We start from the raw sequence: 16,446 nt of genomic DNA on the forward strand, positions 1-16,446 counted from the left end.
TTTTATGATTTAAGTTTTTCTGAGAGATGCAAATAAATAATGAAGCGTACTTTTTATCATTTAATAAAGTTTAATAGCATTCTTGAAATCTTTAATGAAATTTGAAAAGTTACGAAAAAGGAGTACATTTTTTTTCTTCAATATATTTTTATTAAAAAGATTAATTTTGAATGATTTGTTCCAACTTCAAAGATTTGTTCAAAATGATATTTTTAAAATATTGCTTAAAATTTGCACATGGTTGGATATCTTGTCAGAAAAAAGAATTTTATATTTTTTTATCTATAGAGAAAAAAAACTACTCAGTTTTAAAGTCGTTTTTGGATAAAATAAAAAGAAGTTAATCGAAACTTTTATATAACTGTTATAACTTTGATAATTAAATTGCAATGTCACGTTATGTTAGGTTCAACAAATTAATCAATTTACTTAGAATAATGTCTCTTATTTGCAAAGCTCAGTGCGCATCAGAAGTATCTTTTTGTATGTTGTGAACATATATGTAAGAAAAGAAATTTAATTTTATTATTTTATTAGACATTATTATAGAATTCATAAGATATAAATATTTTTATGTGAGAGAATGATTTTTGCCAGATTATATATTTAAATAGATACGCGCACACACATATAATTGTATATTAAATTATATAAGATAAACTATTTTAATTATTTTGAGTTATATAAAAACTTCATAAATTCATCTAAATATTTCTAATAATTTGAAAAAAATAGTTTTAAAAAACATTAATTTAAGCAAAAGTTGTAAAATATAGAATCAAATATAAGTTGAAGGGAAACATTCATTAGTGGCTATAACAACTTTGTCATAAATAATATTAAAAAATTATTTCTCTCTCTTTTAGTTTTAACAAAATGATCAAAATAAAAAAAAGGATAAACTTAAATAAAAAACCATATATATGTCTCGGGCTTTTTTAGGAATTTTAGGCTTTTTATGAAACATTGATTCACAAAGATTCGAATGGCTAACGATAAGCCTTTTTATGAAAAAATTGATTTTACAAAAACCTGCAATATATATTTAATTAACTCTATATTTAAAAATTTTTTCTTTTTTAAATAAATAATATTGCCGTATATTTTATATATTTTTATATTGTACATCATTATTTAAAGAAAATATTTTATTAATCGCAGATAAATCACGTGCAATTATACATATGTTTAGAAATAACATAAAAATATATGTAGAGATAAAGAGAAGTTTGTTTCATTTACGATTTAAATTAATGTCGCCTTGTGTAGCGATTATTCGATTGTTTAAATTATTTATATTGTATTGTAAGAGTTGCATTGGAAAACATGTGTAGATTGCATTTAAACTTTGCTGTATCCCAGTTTTGCCATGTTTTTCTAACAGTTTACCGCATGCAGAAGGATTAAAAACGAATATCCGGGCGTGATTTGTCATTCTGTTTTACTGTCACCTTTTCTCCTACATTTTGGCGTTATGCCATGAAAATACAAATATTGTTGGGCCATGGAAATCTAAACGCTATTCTCTTTGAACGAGTGAGCCACTCGTCGAGGATTAGTCGACTGAAAGGAGGAAGATAAATGTAAGATTTGCATGTGATGCTTTGGAAATGTTCATTACGTGACAGCGTGATATTGGTAGACTCGTAGAAAAGATGCTAATAGAGCTCAAATTTAGTCTTTAATGAATCTTATTAATATTATTACATGTTAACAAAATAATTGTTCATGTTAGCAAATAATAATTTCTAAATTATTCATTTAATGATTACAAAAAGAAATTTATAGAATGCAGCAATTAAAAATATCTACGTATATAAATGGAAACAATATAACAATATACTCTAACAATAAACATCATTTATTAAGATAAAAATAATGATTTTATTGTTGCAATTTACAAGATTTTTTGATGATTCGATTTCTCAATTACTCCGTCTTTTATCTCTCGATCTCTTCGATCAGCATCTAAACATTCGTGAAAGAGCGAGCAGTGATGTACGAATACGAGTTTCTTCTTATCGTCAGTTAAATATATTGGCTTCCGGTTCGCGTTACGTGCAATCCGAGAGCTCATATAGTAGGCGTGTCGCGTAATTAAGCCGCTAGAGATTTGCATACGATCCACCTTGTAAACGCGCGTGAAGAAGAAAACCATCCCTTCTCCCAAATGTAGGTGGAAGGATTGCTCGAGGCTTGCCCTCCGGTCTGGCGAGAGCGTTCTCTGACGCAAATAGATACTGCTTTTTGCATGCGTCTTATCCAAACGCGATCTAAGACGCTCGCGTCTGAATTGCAAATACCTGAAATTGAAGAAATCTATTTTATCATTAGTAATAGCTAGGAAAGATGTAAATTTATTGTATTAAAATAAAAAAAAGATAAAAATAGTGCCGACTAGAAGCTTACGCATTGCTTCTTAATTATTTTATTTCACATTTTTAGAGCAAATGATTTTTTCAAATCTGGCTTTCTTATACAGGAAGCTTTATTACGTTAAAATATTTAGCCTGATATCTAAAAGCCGGTAAAATAAACAATAAGGTATTTTTCGTCAAAGCATTTTTTGGATCATTTAATAATTTTTCTCTTTTATTTCACCAGAACAATCGAAACTGTTTACGATCTGAGATGTTTCTGCGCTGCCATAAAAATAAATGCAATTGTAACATGAATCGTCGATGCGATTGCATACGCATTGCATTTAATATTTTGCGGGAAAACTCGATAGCTCGTTGCGCCCGCGATTGCAATCTCGCGGTTCGATTAAAATGGACGCGTAATCTTTTTATCAAAATCACGAATCTCTTTCTCTCGTTGCCTTTTCCTCTCACTCTGCAATTCCACACGGTATTACGCTTGCTTTATGACGGTCGAAAATATCAACAAATATGAAGCTGCTTGTCGAAGCGAGAATTGACTAACACAACTCAAACTAAACTCTCGTTTTGCGCGATATCACAATATCTAGTACATATTAAATGGAATTGATTAATATAATTTGTCCTTTACAGAAAATATGTTTCTAGATTATTTTACAAATTATAAAAAGTCGAGCTATTAAATAGAATTTATAATATTTTAATTTTTTCCTTTATTTTCAATGTCGCAGACAAGAATAAGTTTGAAACGAGAATAATGATTGTATGTGTTGTAAATTTTTTTTTGTAAATTATAATGTGCAGATGATACATACACATTAGTTTATTTAATGATTTAATTTTTTTATACGCGAATTTTGTTCGCGAGTTCTGTAGAGGTTATTTCTCATACAAGATATTTAAAATTGTAAGACGGGCACGCGCGTTTATTTTCGATAGATTATATATTTTATTCATTTGAGCATGATTTTTATAATTATGATATTACATTTATTGTATATTATTTTATTATAATTTTAATTAATATAGTCACACATATATATTTACAAATTCTATTACATTTTTAATATCTTTGTAATGGAACGATAATGCATTGTAAGATTATAGATACAACAAAGAATAAAATGCTGTTACGAAAAATAAAAACTTGCCTTTATCTTAAAATCTAATTAATGAAATAGTGACATTTTTGATAAAACAACTTCAATAAAATGAATTTATACAGCAAAAATAGCATTAAAGAACTATATATAACACTAGTTATAATTATCTAAGTGATGTGATGTTGTGTATGTAATTTAAAACGAATATCGTATCGAAAGATGCCGATCGTCAATGTATATTGCAATGTTACATCACTATGAGTTTTTCGCGTTTCGTCTTCATCGACTAAAGTGCACCGCACTTTATTTTATCTGACGCTATATACTGCCGACTTATGGACATGTAATGCAAGACAACCCTTCGATCCCTCACTAAAAACGCGCTGCAAAGCCGCGTAAAAACTCACTCCATAATGGCATCGATACGCCAAGTGCATCGCGATGAAAGTGCACTCGTGTGATATAAGTGCCTATCGCGCAACGCGTTTATTTTTTTAATAATGCATAGTGCATCCTATGTGCAGAATAATCGATAGAAGTTAGCAGAATAATCGAATTATTTGCATGAATGGCATTATAATCTATAAAAAAATTACAAGAGATAAAAAAATTTGTTTTACGCTTATTTAATTTTGAAACGAATGCTTTATCCGTATATGTGTTAGTTTACGCTTGTGAAATCTATCATCTCATTTTTTTACCTATATAAATAATAATCAACTTTATTTTATTATTTTTTTAACATCTTTATATATTTCGATAACGATTTATTTAAATTAAAATTAATTTTGTCATTGTAGCGCTATATTATCATGTTTAATCATTTTTAGTTGTAATGAAATAATTATGTTTCTGACAATCAGTTATATTTATGCAACATTAAAAATTTTATTATGTTTCATTTTAAAAATGTCGCCAGTAAATAAATTAATAAACAAGTGTTTATACGACCAAACTGGCAATTTATTGTTTGATTATTATATCACGACGTTTCGACCATATGGTTTTGGTCCTTATCAAGTGAAACTAAAATAACAATACAATAAATAATGATAGTCATGTTACAATGAAATAAATAGAATTAAGCAACTTACGTTACAATTAAAAAGTAGAAAGAGAAAAATCGAAATGTCAAACTGACATTATGTCAACCACTATGTTTGGAATACTGAGATCAACTAAACGACCTTTATTAATTTATCGTATATGTTGTTTAAATTCGTTATGTAGAATATCAGGCGCTGACTGTCAGCGCCTGATATTCTACATAACGAAAAACACGTAAGAAAGAGAGAAATAGCTGAAATGTTTTTTATTAAAAAATTTGACAACACTAGTAATTCTCAAAAGGATACAGAGAATTTAAACAACATATACGATAAATTAATAAAGGTCGTTTAGTTGATCTCAGTATTCCAAACATAGTGGTTGACATAATGTCAGTTTGACATTTTGATTTTTCTCTTTCTACTTTTTAATTATAACGTAAGTTGCTTAATTCTATTTATTTCATTGTAACATGACTATCATTATTTATTGTATTGTTATTTTAGTTTCACTTGATAAGGACCAAAACCATATGGTCGAAACGTCGTGATATAAGAATCAAACAATAAATTGCCAGTTTGGTCGTATAAACACTTGTTTATTAAAAATTTTTTTGAATTTGTACAATACTGAACGTTTTTTTTTGTCAATATTATTTTTTGCTCACTACAAACTTTTCAATAAATTTAAAATAATTTTTTTGGTTTAAATTTATCATATTATAACGAGTTGAAACAACAACAAAAAAATGTTTAAATTTACCTTATTAAAAAAGTATAGTAGCAAATATAAGATCTACTAATGTATATGTAAAGCAATCCCTTTATAAAATAATTAAAATTTATATTCTTATAGCCATCTTTGTATGTGTATATATTTATGTATATTACATATTAATGTATACATACATATGTACATTATTTATTTATATTTTGTTTATTATATATTTAATACATTTGATTTATCTTTCTTGTTTCAGATTACGGTAAGTAGCAATGTTGGCGATGCGCAATTAATCGAAACTATTCACGAAAACGAGCGACTCCAAGGTAAAATTAGCTTAAAATTCAGCTTGTGCATAAGCAAGAAGCGGGTAAGTGCCAAGAATATGTTTAATATCTAAGTAGTGGACGCTTTTACGAGTTCTTACTGCGTCAAAGTGCGTGCACGATATGGAACGGGAGGTCCGGAATTTTATTTATCCCTCAGATCCGCCGCGCGCGTTTAATTATTCTTCTTGTAATTATTGTATACATTTTTTGCTTCAACTTCATTGCCAATATTTAACATTTTAATTAATGTACGATCTTTTACTTTTTAATTGCATTGCGATCATTTAATTGTTGCTATTTTAATTTATGCATTTTATTCTCGACTTACTGTGTATTTAGCATAAATTATATATATATATATATATATATATATATATATATATATACTTTTTGTTTTATTTTTTTATTTCATTGTGCGTATACAGAATAAATTTTAAAAGATAAAATTTAATTGATAAAATATTTTAATCTAATATTTTAATCTAATATTTTAATTTATATCAAAAATAATTAATATTTAAATAATTAATACGAATAATATAATATTATTATCATTATAATATAATATTATAGGGAAAAAATGTAATCAGTATTTTCAAGTACGATACAAAACGGAAAAATGTACTTTGAACATGAATTTTGTCCGACTTACGCCAAGTATAGGTTGTCGTGGGTTAATTTAAAGTCAGTGCTTATTACGTACTTCGTTGTAATTAACTTGTCTAATTATACGATGACATCCTTTAGGTTCCGCGATGGCGTGAAGTTTAGCGCACGATGCCGTCAAGAAACTATTCTGCGAATCTTATTCTGCACTTTCTCAAAGCAGTCATTTTTATCGATTCTTTTTTTACTCTTTATGTATCAACCTAGGTCAATTATTTATTATAATATTCTCTCTCGTATTTTTTAAAATATTTTTTACTTTGAAACTAATGATGAAAAACAATTGAAAATAAAAATAATTGAAAATAAACTAAATAATAATTTTTAATTAATTTTTACAGATTGAAACGAATTAATTCCATTATTATATGCGATTATTAGCATAAAATAGCGCAAATTGATTTCTTCGTAATTATTAAATAAATTCAAGATACTCGGGTTTTGTCGGATAACGACTTTCCGGTAAATTAGAATCGATAAACTATCGATATAGCACTTTCGGAATCTGCTAACGATCTTTTTGCCGACGCGTAGTGTCCATTGCAAAAACGCAATCGCCATCGCGTCGCATTGAAAGTTTAATTATGCGAAAACGCGATGAAAAATCGTTAGGCAACTGCGATGAAACACTATACGTAATCGCGAACCCATTTAATACTTATTGTTAGCGACACACCGCAACTTAATGCAACACGATATAGTAAGACATTGATTCTAATTAATCTTGCCCTTTTTAACACGATATCTACATAAATGCATTCCTACAATTATCTAGCTTCTCTCCTGCTTCATCATCCATCGCGTGAATATATACATTAATTTCAATTCAAATTTATTCCGCTCGATGTTTGTGTTATTAAATCCCTTTTTAGATAAAATTTCTTTAATGTAAAGAAATAGTATATAAAATAAATCGCGTATATTATTAGCAACTGTTTTTTTTTTTTCAACTATTAAAGCTAAAAATTTAAGCTATTATTTTAAAACAGTCTATGAGGTAGATATAAATTACCTAGTGAAGTTTTCAATTTTTTCACTACGTTACGCTAAAATCGAGAAATTTTTGTTTCCTTTGATATGCCCATTTCATTTCACGTATCTTAGCGATTCTCTGCGCTTAATTTCCCTTCGCGAAATCCGAAAAACGACTCGAAATCCACTCGGCGCCGCTTCTGGAACTTAAATCAACATCATCAGACACGGGCTAGATCGATGTAATTGCTGGTGCTGCGATTTAATGGTCCACTCATCGACCTGCCTCCCCTGCGCTTCTCTCTCTCTCTTACCGGTCTTCTTCTTCTCCTCCTTTCGGATTTCCTTCTTCGTTTCCGCTTTAACTCGATAAAACCTGCTTTGCAGCTCGCAACGCCGGCCAGCCGGCGCGGCGGCGCTTCCTCACGAAAATTGAGAGTGCAATTTGTAAGCTACCTCACTCTTCTCTCCCCCTCTGATATTAACCTCGATCGATGCAGCGGGCCACCCTCTCGCTGTTTTCCCTCGGCGCGTTGCAATATTTCGCGTTCGGATAATGACGGCATGCCGTCTTCGTGCGGAGATTTCGTGCGGAAAGGGCGGAAGTTCGCGGATTTGTGAAATTTTTAACCAAGCGTTTAGATTACATATCGATGTATAAGTTGTTTCAAAAACTAAGACCAGAGCTTCTTGGACTTTTTGTGAATAATTATTGATGCCTGTTTAAGCGATAATATTAATACACGTGATAATTGTGTTTTATAAATATTGTAACTCATTTTTATTTTATGTATAATATAATCAAAGTTTATTTATCTACGGTCTTATTTACTTATCCGTTAATACTGCAAACAAAATTTATTATTTAAATTACATTAATTGTATGTATGTGGTATACAATGTGAATAGATTATATTCTTAAATTACTTTTACAGTAAAGTTAGCAATATGATTAAATTATTCACTTAAAATAATATTTACTTAAAGGTGAAGAAAAGCGTTTAATGTAATCAATAATTTTAGAAAATAATAATTTTAGAAAATTTAATAAAATATATTAGTTATTATTTTAGATGTAATATAGTCACATTGTATAAAATTGCACGTTAAACATGAAACAATATTCTCGTTATATTTACATTATTATTACATGAATAATATAAAATTTTAGAAAATGTCTCTTAAAAATCTGTATGGGAACAAACGACAATTAGTTCCAAGGCTTCTCGAGTAGTTTCGTGCGATTTCCCGAACGAATATCAATGACACTCGATATACTCGAGCATTCAATTGCACGTGAATGTACATGCAGAAATTGACAATGATTGTGTATATCCTCTTCCCTTTGCATAAAATTGCCGATACAGTTGCTGCATTTTTTTAAATAATTTTATTGACGGACGTATCCGTTTTGGCACGTGCTTATCTACACATATATGTAGCGTAAACGCATCGTCAATACCTACGTTAGCGAATCTTTTATTTGTTCAAAATTTTACATTGCTGCGGATTTGATGGATTTGCGTATAAATTTCAAGCAACTCATATCGTTTTTTTCTGGCACAACCGGGATTATATCGAGAAATTGTCGACTGATTGTTGCGTTACCATAGTTGGTGCGATGTTTGATAAACAATTGAGCGTACAGTGTGTATATGCAACAATGGGGCAATTCTTGTTTCGAGTAAATTCAAATAAACACGTCTCTATGGGATATAACATCACTTTGGAAAGGATTAATAAATACAATGCACGAATTGAAGGAAACTAGAAAATAATTATTAATTATATATAATATCATAAACGTATTTTATTAAAAAAAAAATTTATTTTCTATTTTATTTTTAAAAAATAGTAAAATAATCAAACTTTGTTATCATTTATTTATTAGCGCCGGTTAAGTCCACAATAATAATGATATGACAAATATAATTAATTAATTTAATTATGATTTAACTCAAATGTTTTAAATTCAACTGCTATTGTTACATTATAATTAATTCAATTTGTATCACACTTTGCGCACTTTTATTTACTTCCCAACGCACCAGTGGAGTTTATTTCGCGAAAGTCTCCGCGAAATATCGACGTGATTTCGATAACTTATGACCTCTGCTAGTTCCAGTGCCACCACTTCTATGGTGATTGCCTTTTGTTACGGTTGAATAGCGTTCGCAATCCCCGACGGGTTTTCTCCGCTCTTGTAAGCTAGAGAAGCGAGTGACGGGGGTGGGCCTTTCTCTCCCTGCCCGGAGGGACAACTCATTCCTTCGGGCGATACTGACCGCGGCTGAGCAGGCGGTTGCGACTTGCGATATATCAAGCCGAAATCGACGAGATCGTATTTGTTGATTTCGATAGTTCTCGATCCGTCGAGCATTTGCGAGAAAAAAGTTAAAGCTTTTGACTAGTTGTCTTAGTAGCAATATTGGATTTTAATGTTATTAGAGATCGTAAATTTTTATAGCAATCTTTAAATTTGGAAACATTTTATGTACAGAGAGAAGGAGAGAGAAAACATGTAATCAAGAGATGCGATAGTATCTCGATGCCAAGTAGATAAAAGTAATAATAGGCTGACTAGATTTATTATTTATGTCTTTAAATACCGTCAAGCGTTATCACTTTTCTTTATTCCAGTATTTGCCTATCGATCATAATTTTGATTAGAATATCTTGGGAATTAATACAGTAATGGAACATTTAACTGTACTTTATTTAATGTTGATAATAATTAAATTAATAATAATAATAAGTATAAGTTTTTAGCCATTAAACAGCTGTAATTAAAATTATATATTAAATATATATATATATATATATATATATATATATATATATATATATAATGTTAATACACACATTTTGAAAATATAATTATTATAAAAAATATATTTTGAATTGCTAAAATATTTCTAGATATTTTTATATAAAACAGTTTGTATGTTTAAAGTATGAGAATCAAAACTTTTCTCAACTTTTTAGTTACCTCTTGTATATGAGACATTTAAATTATGTGATTATTTATTAATGAAGAAAAACTGTAAGTAAGTTTGCGGGATGTTTTATAAGTTTATCTCGCGTAGAATGCGAGAGGAATAGCATGCGAAAAAACTCATTTATTTCAATGCATACTACAAGAAGCATATGGTTTCTTGTCTTTTGAAATTATAATCTAATAAAATTACGGTAATAAAAATTTAAGGAGTTTTAGGTTTTTTGATTCTTACTTGATTTGCATTTTTGTAATAAAACATAATATTGATACTGAACTAAAAATCAAATTATTTTTTGAGATATTTTAATTTAAAATTGGAACTGGCCTTTCTAATTTGCTCATTAATTTAGTGCTTGGTTCAGTTAAGTGGATAGTTAAAACAGAGATTCTAAGAAATTATTATTAATTTATAGAAGTATTACGGATCGGATCCTGTGAATATCTCGCAGATATCTAACAGAATTAATGGAGTCGCACGGATATATTTAGAGATAACCTCGATATCCCGAATGTACGCAAATAAAAAAAATATGATCGATAAAATAATATTCTAATTTTAATCTTGAAATTGTTCCTTTATTCTATGTATAGCGCGTCTGTGTCTCGAATATTTATTTTCTGCTTAACAAATTGTAATTCTATTTAATTATAATTTTATTAATTATATGATTAGAGTTGTCATTTTTGACATATTGTATGTTTTTGCTTACACATACGCACTTATAAGTCTTTTTTGTATGGATAACTAAAGGCTGTACATAAGCTCTTTACTGATAATATAATATATAATTAAATATAGTTTTTTGATATAATATATTAGATAGATTAGATATCTATACCGATCTCATCACACAAACACTACTTTTTTCATATTTTTATTATTAAATATCTTAATTAGATTAATTATATTATTAAAATGTTATTAAAGCATAATCTTCGAAATTAAACAAAAGTTTTGTTATTTATTTTTATTTGTAAAGAGATTTAAATTTCTTGTTTTAATATATTATTTTTCGATATTTTTGCTAGGAAAAAATTAGTCAAAAAATACATTTACAAACTTGGCTATTTTTGAAACGTTATGTATTTCATACAAAACATTGTCCGTAAGAAAGCACGATAAAAATTTTTTTTCTCTATAACGCACTCTTTTTACTTTCTCTTATTTTTATGTGTATATAAAATTGTTTCAACAAAATAAGAAACAAACTTAATTTAGAATTATTATTTTAAATTTACGACATTATCGTATATTAAATTCAAAATTTTTATGAAATTAATATCAGATTTTTTATAAAATTAAAATTTTTTTTACAATAAATTTAAATCGATATGGAAATTAACAAGGAGCTATTTATTATATATGCATCATTTCTGTCTCTTCCGATTTATTTTAAATAAACTGTTATATCTTTTCTTTATATGTGACGTATAATATTAAAATGTGAACATATGTGATTATTTTCTACATACATGTATATAATACATAATTTACATATGAAAGCGCTTATTTATGAAAGCATCGCATATATACGTATTATATAAACAACACATATACAACTCACATGTATAATTTTAAAATCTAGAACATAATATTGCTTTCAACCATACAAGAGAATTAGAACATGACTTTTTTAAATTTAGATTTTATACAACAAAAATAACGCAAGATATACTGATTTTATGACTTTTAAATTACTTATTTATAAAACAAGCTTCGGAAAACAGTTGGAACAAATATATTCTTATAAAAAATAATACAATAATAATGTTCTGTGTTTGCACATTAAATTAAAATAGACGCTACACTAATTTATAATAATAATAGTTAGCCTGAAATAAATAGTTCATTAATTTTACATTACTATTTTCACACACACAAAAGAAATATAAATAAACTTATAAAAATTATATCGCTATATGGATTAAAGTGTGTATACCTGTTTAAAAATTACAAGCATTATTATACTACATGTATCTTGGACCATTCGATACGGCTTGTGCGCAGATTGTGATAGAAAGACTCGTTTTAGACTTTTCATCGATTTCCCTTAATTCTCTCTCTTTCTTTTTCTTTCTCTTTCTCGGTGAAGAGTCGTGCGGAATTGCGGCGTCCCCTGACGTCGCGATGCCCGAAAGCTCGCGTCGGGAAAAGTTCGGCCGACGTTTAAAAGCGTCGTGAAACTCACTGGTCCAACCAGTTGCGCGCGTTCTCACCAGCTTCGTTCATTCGTTCGTTCGTTCGTTTTCGCGGGTCAAGGTAAAAGTTTGCAAAAGGAAACTCGTAGGAACGTAAGTTTCTTCAGGAAGAGGATGTCCGTGGCTTTTCTCAGGATTCCCTGTGGAGATCCTCCTAGGATCCTCCTGTCCTCCGCTTGATAAGACCTTCCAAATATTTTTATTCGCGATCTAGATTTTAAAATTGATATCATTTTTTGATGATAATTTCATACATTTTTTTTTAACGATTAGATCATTATAAATACAACAATATAAAAATTAGGATATTTCATGCTGCTTTTAATAATATCATAATTAATGATATTTGTCATATAATTGATTATATTTGTAAGAAGAATAAATTATTAAAATTTCTTTCATAATTTTATGTTTTACACACATGTTAGCAGTTTCTTTTCGAGTTTCTAATTAATATAGCAAAATGGATTGGAGAATCTAGAGTCTTATTATTTTTATTTTATGTGATATATTTATAGAAATCGCTTCAAAGAGGCTTTATGAGAATCTTAGTTATATTTAATTTTTTTTTAGCTTTTAGTTTTTTCTATTAAATAGAAATTGTGTGAAAAATTCAAGGAATATGAAGATTGAGAAAGGATGCTAGGATGCTTTTAACTCTAAAAACTCCATAACTAAAACTACATAATGGCACAGTGCATGGTCGTTCAGTAAAATTCAGTTTTCGCGAACTTCGGGATGTATACGTTGAACTCTTTTTCACGGGCATTCGAGAACTTCTGCCAGTTCATAGTTTACCCTTGTGACGGGAATGCCGTCCAGCATCACAACGTTCGTCTTTCATGTCCCCCTCACGCTTCTAAAAATGCTTCATGCTACCTGAAAACTTCGGCTCGTACCTTCATCTTCATACGGGCTTTTCAACTTTTGGTAAACCTGTCGCAAAACTTGATCGCGTGATACCGTTTGACATTTCACTTTTTCATTATCATAACAAGAAGTAATATTTTGATGTGGAATAGAAATGTAAATTACAAGTTAAAATAAGAAAAAGGATAATACCTCACAATAACATTTTAACAGACAACATGGCATTACAGAAACTAACCAGAAAGGAGTTGAATTTTAGTTGAATTTAGTTGAATTTTAGGGGGTTGCATTTTGTGGCATAAAATTAACAATAAATCTTGCGCGCTTTTGTCGAAGTTAAGGATAACCGGTTCCTTTGTATGTATCGCAATAATGCGCATTGCTGAATCTCGAATTAAGAATGAGACGGCGAAGCTGTAAAGAGAATGAAGAGAGAAGCCATTTACAACACTTGCGGAAAAAACGGATTTTCTGCGAATATGCGCAGATTAAATTCAATTCTGGATACATCGCGGTTCTCGAAATGCCCTGCTGTATTTCTATTCATATTCCTAAAGGCGATCTTTCCCTCTTCCGGAAGAAAGGACGGGCATTTAGTTTCTCTCTCTCTCTCTCTCTCTCTCTTTTTCTTTCTCTCTCCCTCTTTAGTATCTCTTCTCTATTCTCTCGCCAAAATATTCAGCAGATCTTACTACAAGGCGACTAAAATTACTTGCCCGCGTTTATTTAAGTGTCGCGGTCGCCGAAAATTATTAGCGACAACGCGTACGTTTCAAGAGACTCATTAAAATATTCTCGCGCGTTTAAAATGCAATGATACTATTTGCAAGTACTTTATTCTTATTATTTATTATTATTTAAAACTTTTGCGCGTTTTATTTACGTAATTGTATACATTTAAAAAAAATTTTTTTTTAGAAAGGGAAAAATTTAGGCTTTACAGAGAGATTTAATTATAATTAAAATAGGAATGATTAAATATTGTTTATCGTATTTGACATTTTTTTGCTTATTCAAGAAAGAAAACCGCAGCCATTTTGAATTAAATAAAAATACATAATTCGGATCACATAATAAGAATTCAATAATCCTTAACTAGACAGAAATACGTATATGATTGCTCACTAGTGTATTTTTACATATGTAATAAGTATGGCATTGCTAATAAAGCTAATAAAGCTAGTTATACATGCATATATTCGCATAGAGAAGATTAGAGTGAGATATTACAGAAGAAAATTGTCACAATTATATAATTAATTTTTAAATCAAACTATTTGTAAATACTAGAAATATATAAATGTTTAGTGCATATAGATTTAAATTATAGATTATATTACTTTATTTACTTTTTATATAATATTATCAATTTTATAATTATTGATAAGTATTATGACAATTACTTTTTCTTATGTGTGAAATAATTATTTTTATTACGAATACTTTTACGAAAGCTCATATATAGCATTCCATAATGTGGGATTTGACACAGATGTCGAAGACCTCCATCTTGTAGATCAGAGATTGCCAAAGTGTCGCGGCCTCTTTTTAAAACGACGAGGTCAGCTATTTGTAGACGGGAAACGTAAAGTTCTATCTCTTTCTTCTATTAGACAAGTGAAAACCTCATGTATAATTCTCGAAATTCAACTTGTATTCGCGGAATATTACGGCCAGGACAATTGAATTTCAGTACTATATATTTTCAGATAGAGTTTCAAATGCTAAGCGGACATTAGTATCACAAAGTGCAATTAAGCAAACGTCCGGAACAACAAGGGACAATAGAGTGCACTCGATGCGCAACATTTGATACAATCCATAGTCAGTAAACTAAAATAATATGAAAAATTACAATAACGTTTTTTTTCTGTAATTTAAATCAATACCTTATTTAAAATGGATCTCACCATACATATGCAATTAAAAAAAAAAAAAGACGACATAATATAACTAGATATGACTTGATATAATGAAATGAATTTTTATACATCAATCTAATATAAATGACATATGTTTTTCACAAATATATGTCACTTTTTCTTGTATTATTAACATAAAGAATGGAAGATTATGGTAAATATTCAAGAGTTAGAAAACATTGCGACAAGTACAGGAATGCTCCATTTGAGATAAAGTCAATCTTCATTGGCAATCTCTATTGTTGCGAGGAGAAAAGGGATACCTCTACTAAATTCCTAATAGATTTTCACCTGCCATAGTAAAAGCAGCCCAACGTCGCGTCGCGCAGAGTCGTACTGTAGCCAATCGATCAATTAACCCGTTCCGCGTAGTAATAAGTAAGACAAGTGAGACCGTTAGCCCGTGCAAGCTCCCCCTTTCCCCCGTTACCTATAAGCTTTATTTATTACGCGAATTGCAAGAGCCGCATAGTGGATTGCGAGCTAGTACTGCCATGCAACGTTCTTTTTAATTTTTCGAGCGGACGTGGAGAAGATATATACGATGACAGTCAAAAATTTAGGAATATATTTGTAATTTTGCAGGTGAAATTGTAGGTGTCTCTTTTTATAAATGTAAAATGGAAAATGGAATGGCGATGAAAAGTGATGACAAAATATTCTAGATTTAGAAAAAAATTGTACTCTGTATAATTTGCGTCTTTAACTTTAATAACAAATTATCCGACGAATTTGTTATATCGAGGAAAATTTTGCTTGATAAAAAATATTGAGATAAGAATAAATAAAAATTGCAATAGATTCTTTTTCATGTGCTCTCTACTGTGTAAAGTAACGTGATATATAAAATAGCGATGTTACACTAAGTGACAATGATGCACAAAACTTGGTTACGATTCAAAGTTTTCTTTGACGTTATCGCGACTTCTCAATTGGGAATAAAGGCAAACTCTAGAGTAGTGCTAAAATCTGAGATTGCTAGACTCTGCGCTTTCTTGTAACTGGAAAATTTATATATGTCAACCGGGTATGACCCAGATACTGTGTACTTTTTCAATTTTTATTATATCGTGTCTTTTTTTCACTTATTTTGACAGATTTTGCCTTTTAGAATTTTTCTATTTTTATAATTGTTATAGAGAGAGAAAATTTTAATATTAATTTTCGTATAGTTAATTTAAAACTTAAAAAAAGACAGAAAAGATAGATACTTTTATAGTATCTTCATTCTTTTAT

General features: G+C 29.2%; 1 protein-coding gene across 2 annotated transcripts in view; it reads left to right on the plus strand.

Annotated features, from left to right (window-relative positions):
• LOC126852361 (uncharacterized) overlaps positions 1-16,446 on the plus strand; it is a 158,585-nt gene that overhangs the window by 44,672 nt on the left and 97,467 nt on the right. Inside the window, exon 1 of one of the 2 annotated variants that reach the window (XM_050597115.1) lies at positions 5,514-5,624. The exons of the other annotated variant lie outside the window; for it this stretch is intronic. The gene's annotated coding sequence lies outside the window, so the exon portion shown is untranslated. Of the gene's footprint in view, positions 1-5,513; positions 5,625-16,446 lie in introns of those variants that run through there. 2 annotated transcript variants of the gene reach the window in all.

Source organism: Cataglyphis hispanica, chromosome 1, assembly GCF_021464435.1.
Source record: "Cataglyphis hispanica isolate Lineage 1 chromosome 1, ULB_Chis1_1.0, whole genome shotgun sequence".
Lineage (NCBI taxonomy): Eukaryota > Metazoa > Arthropoda > Insecta > Hymenoptera > Formicidae > Cataglyphis > Cataglyphis hispanica.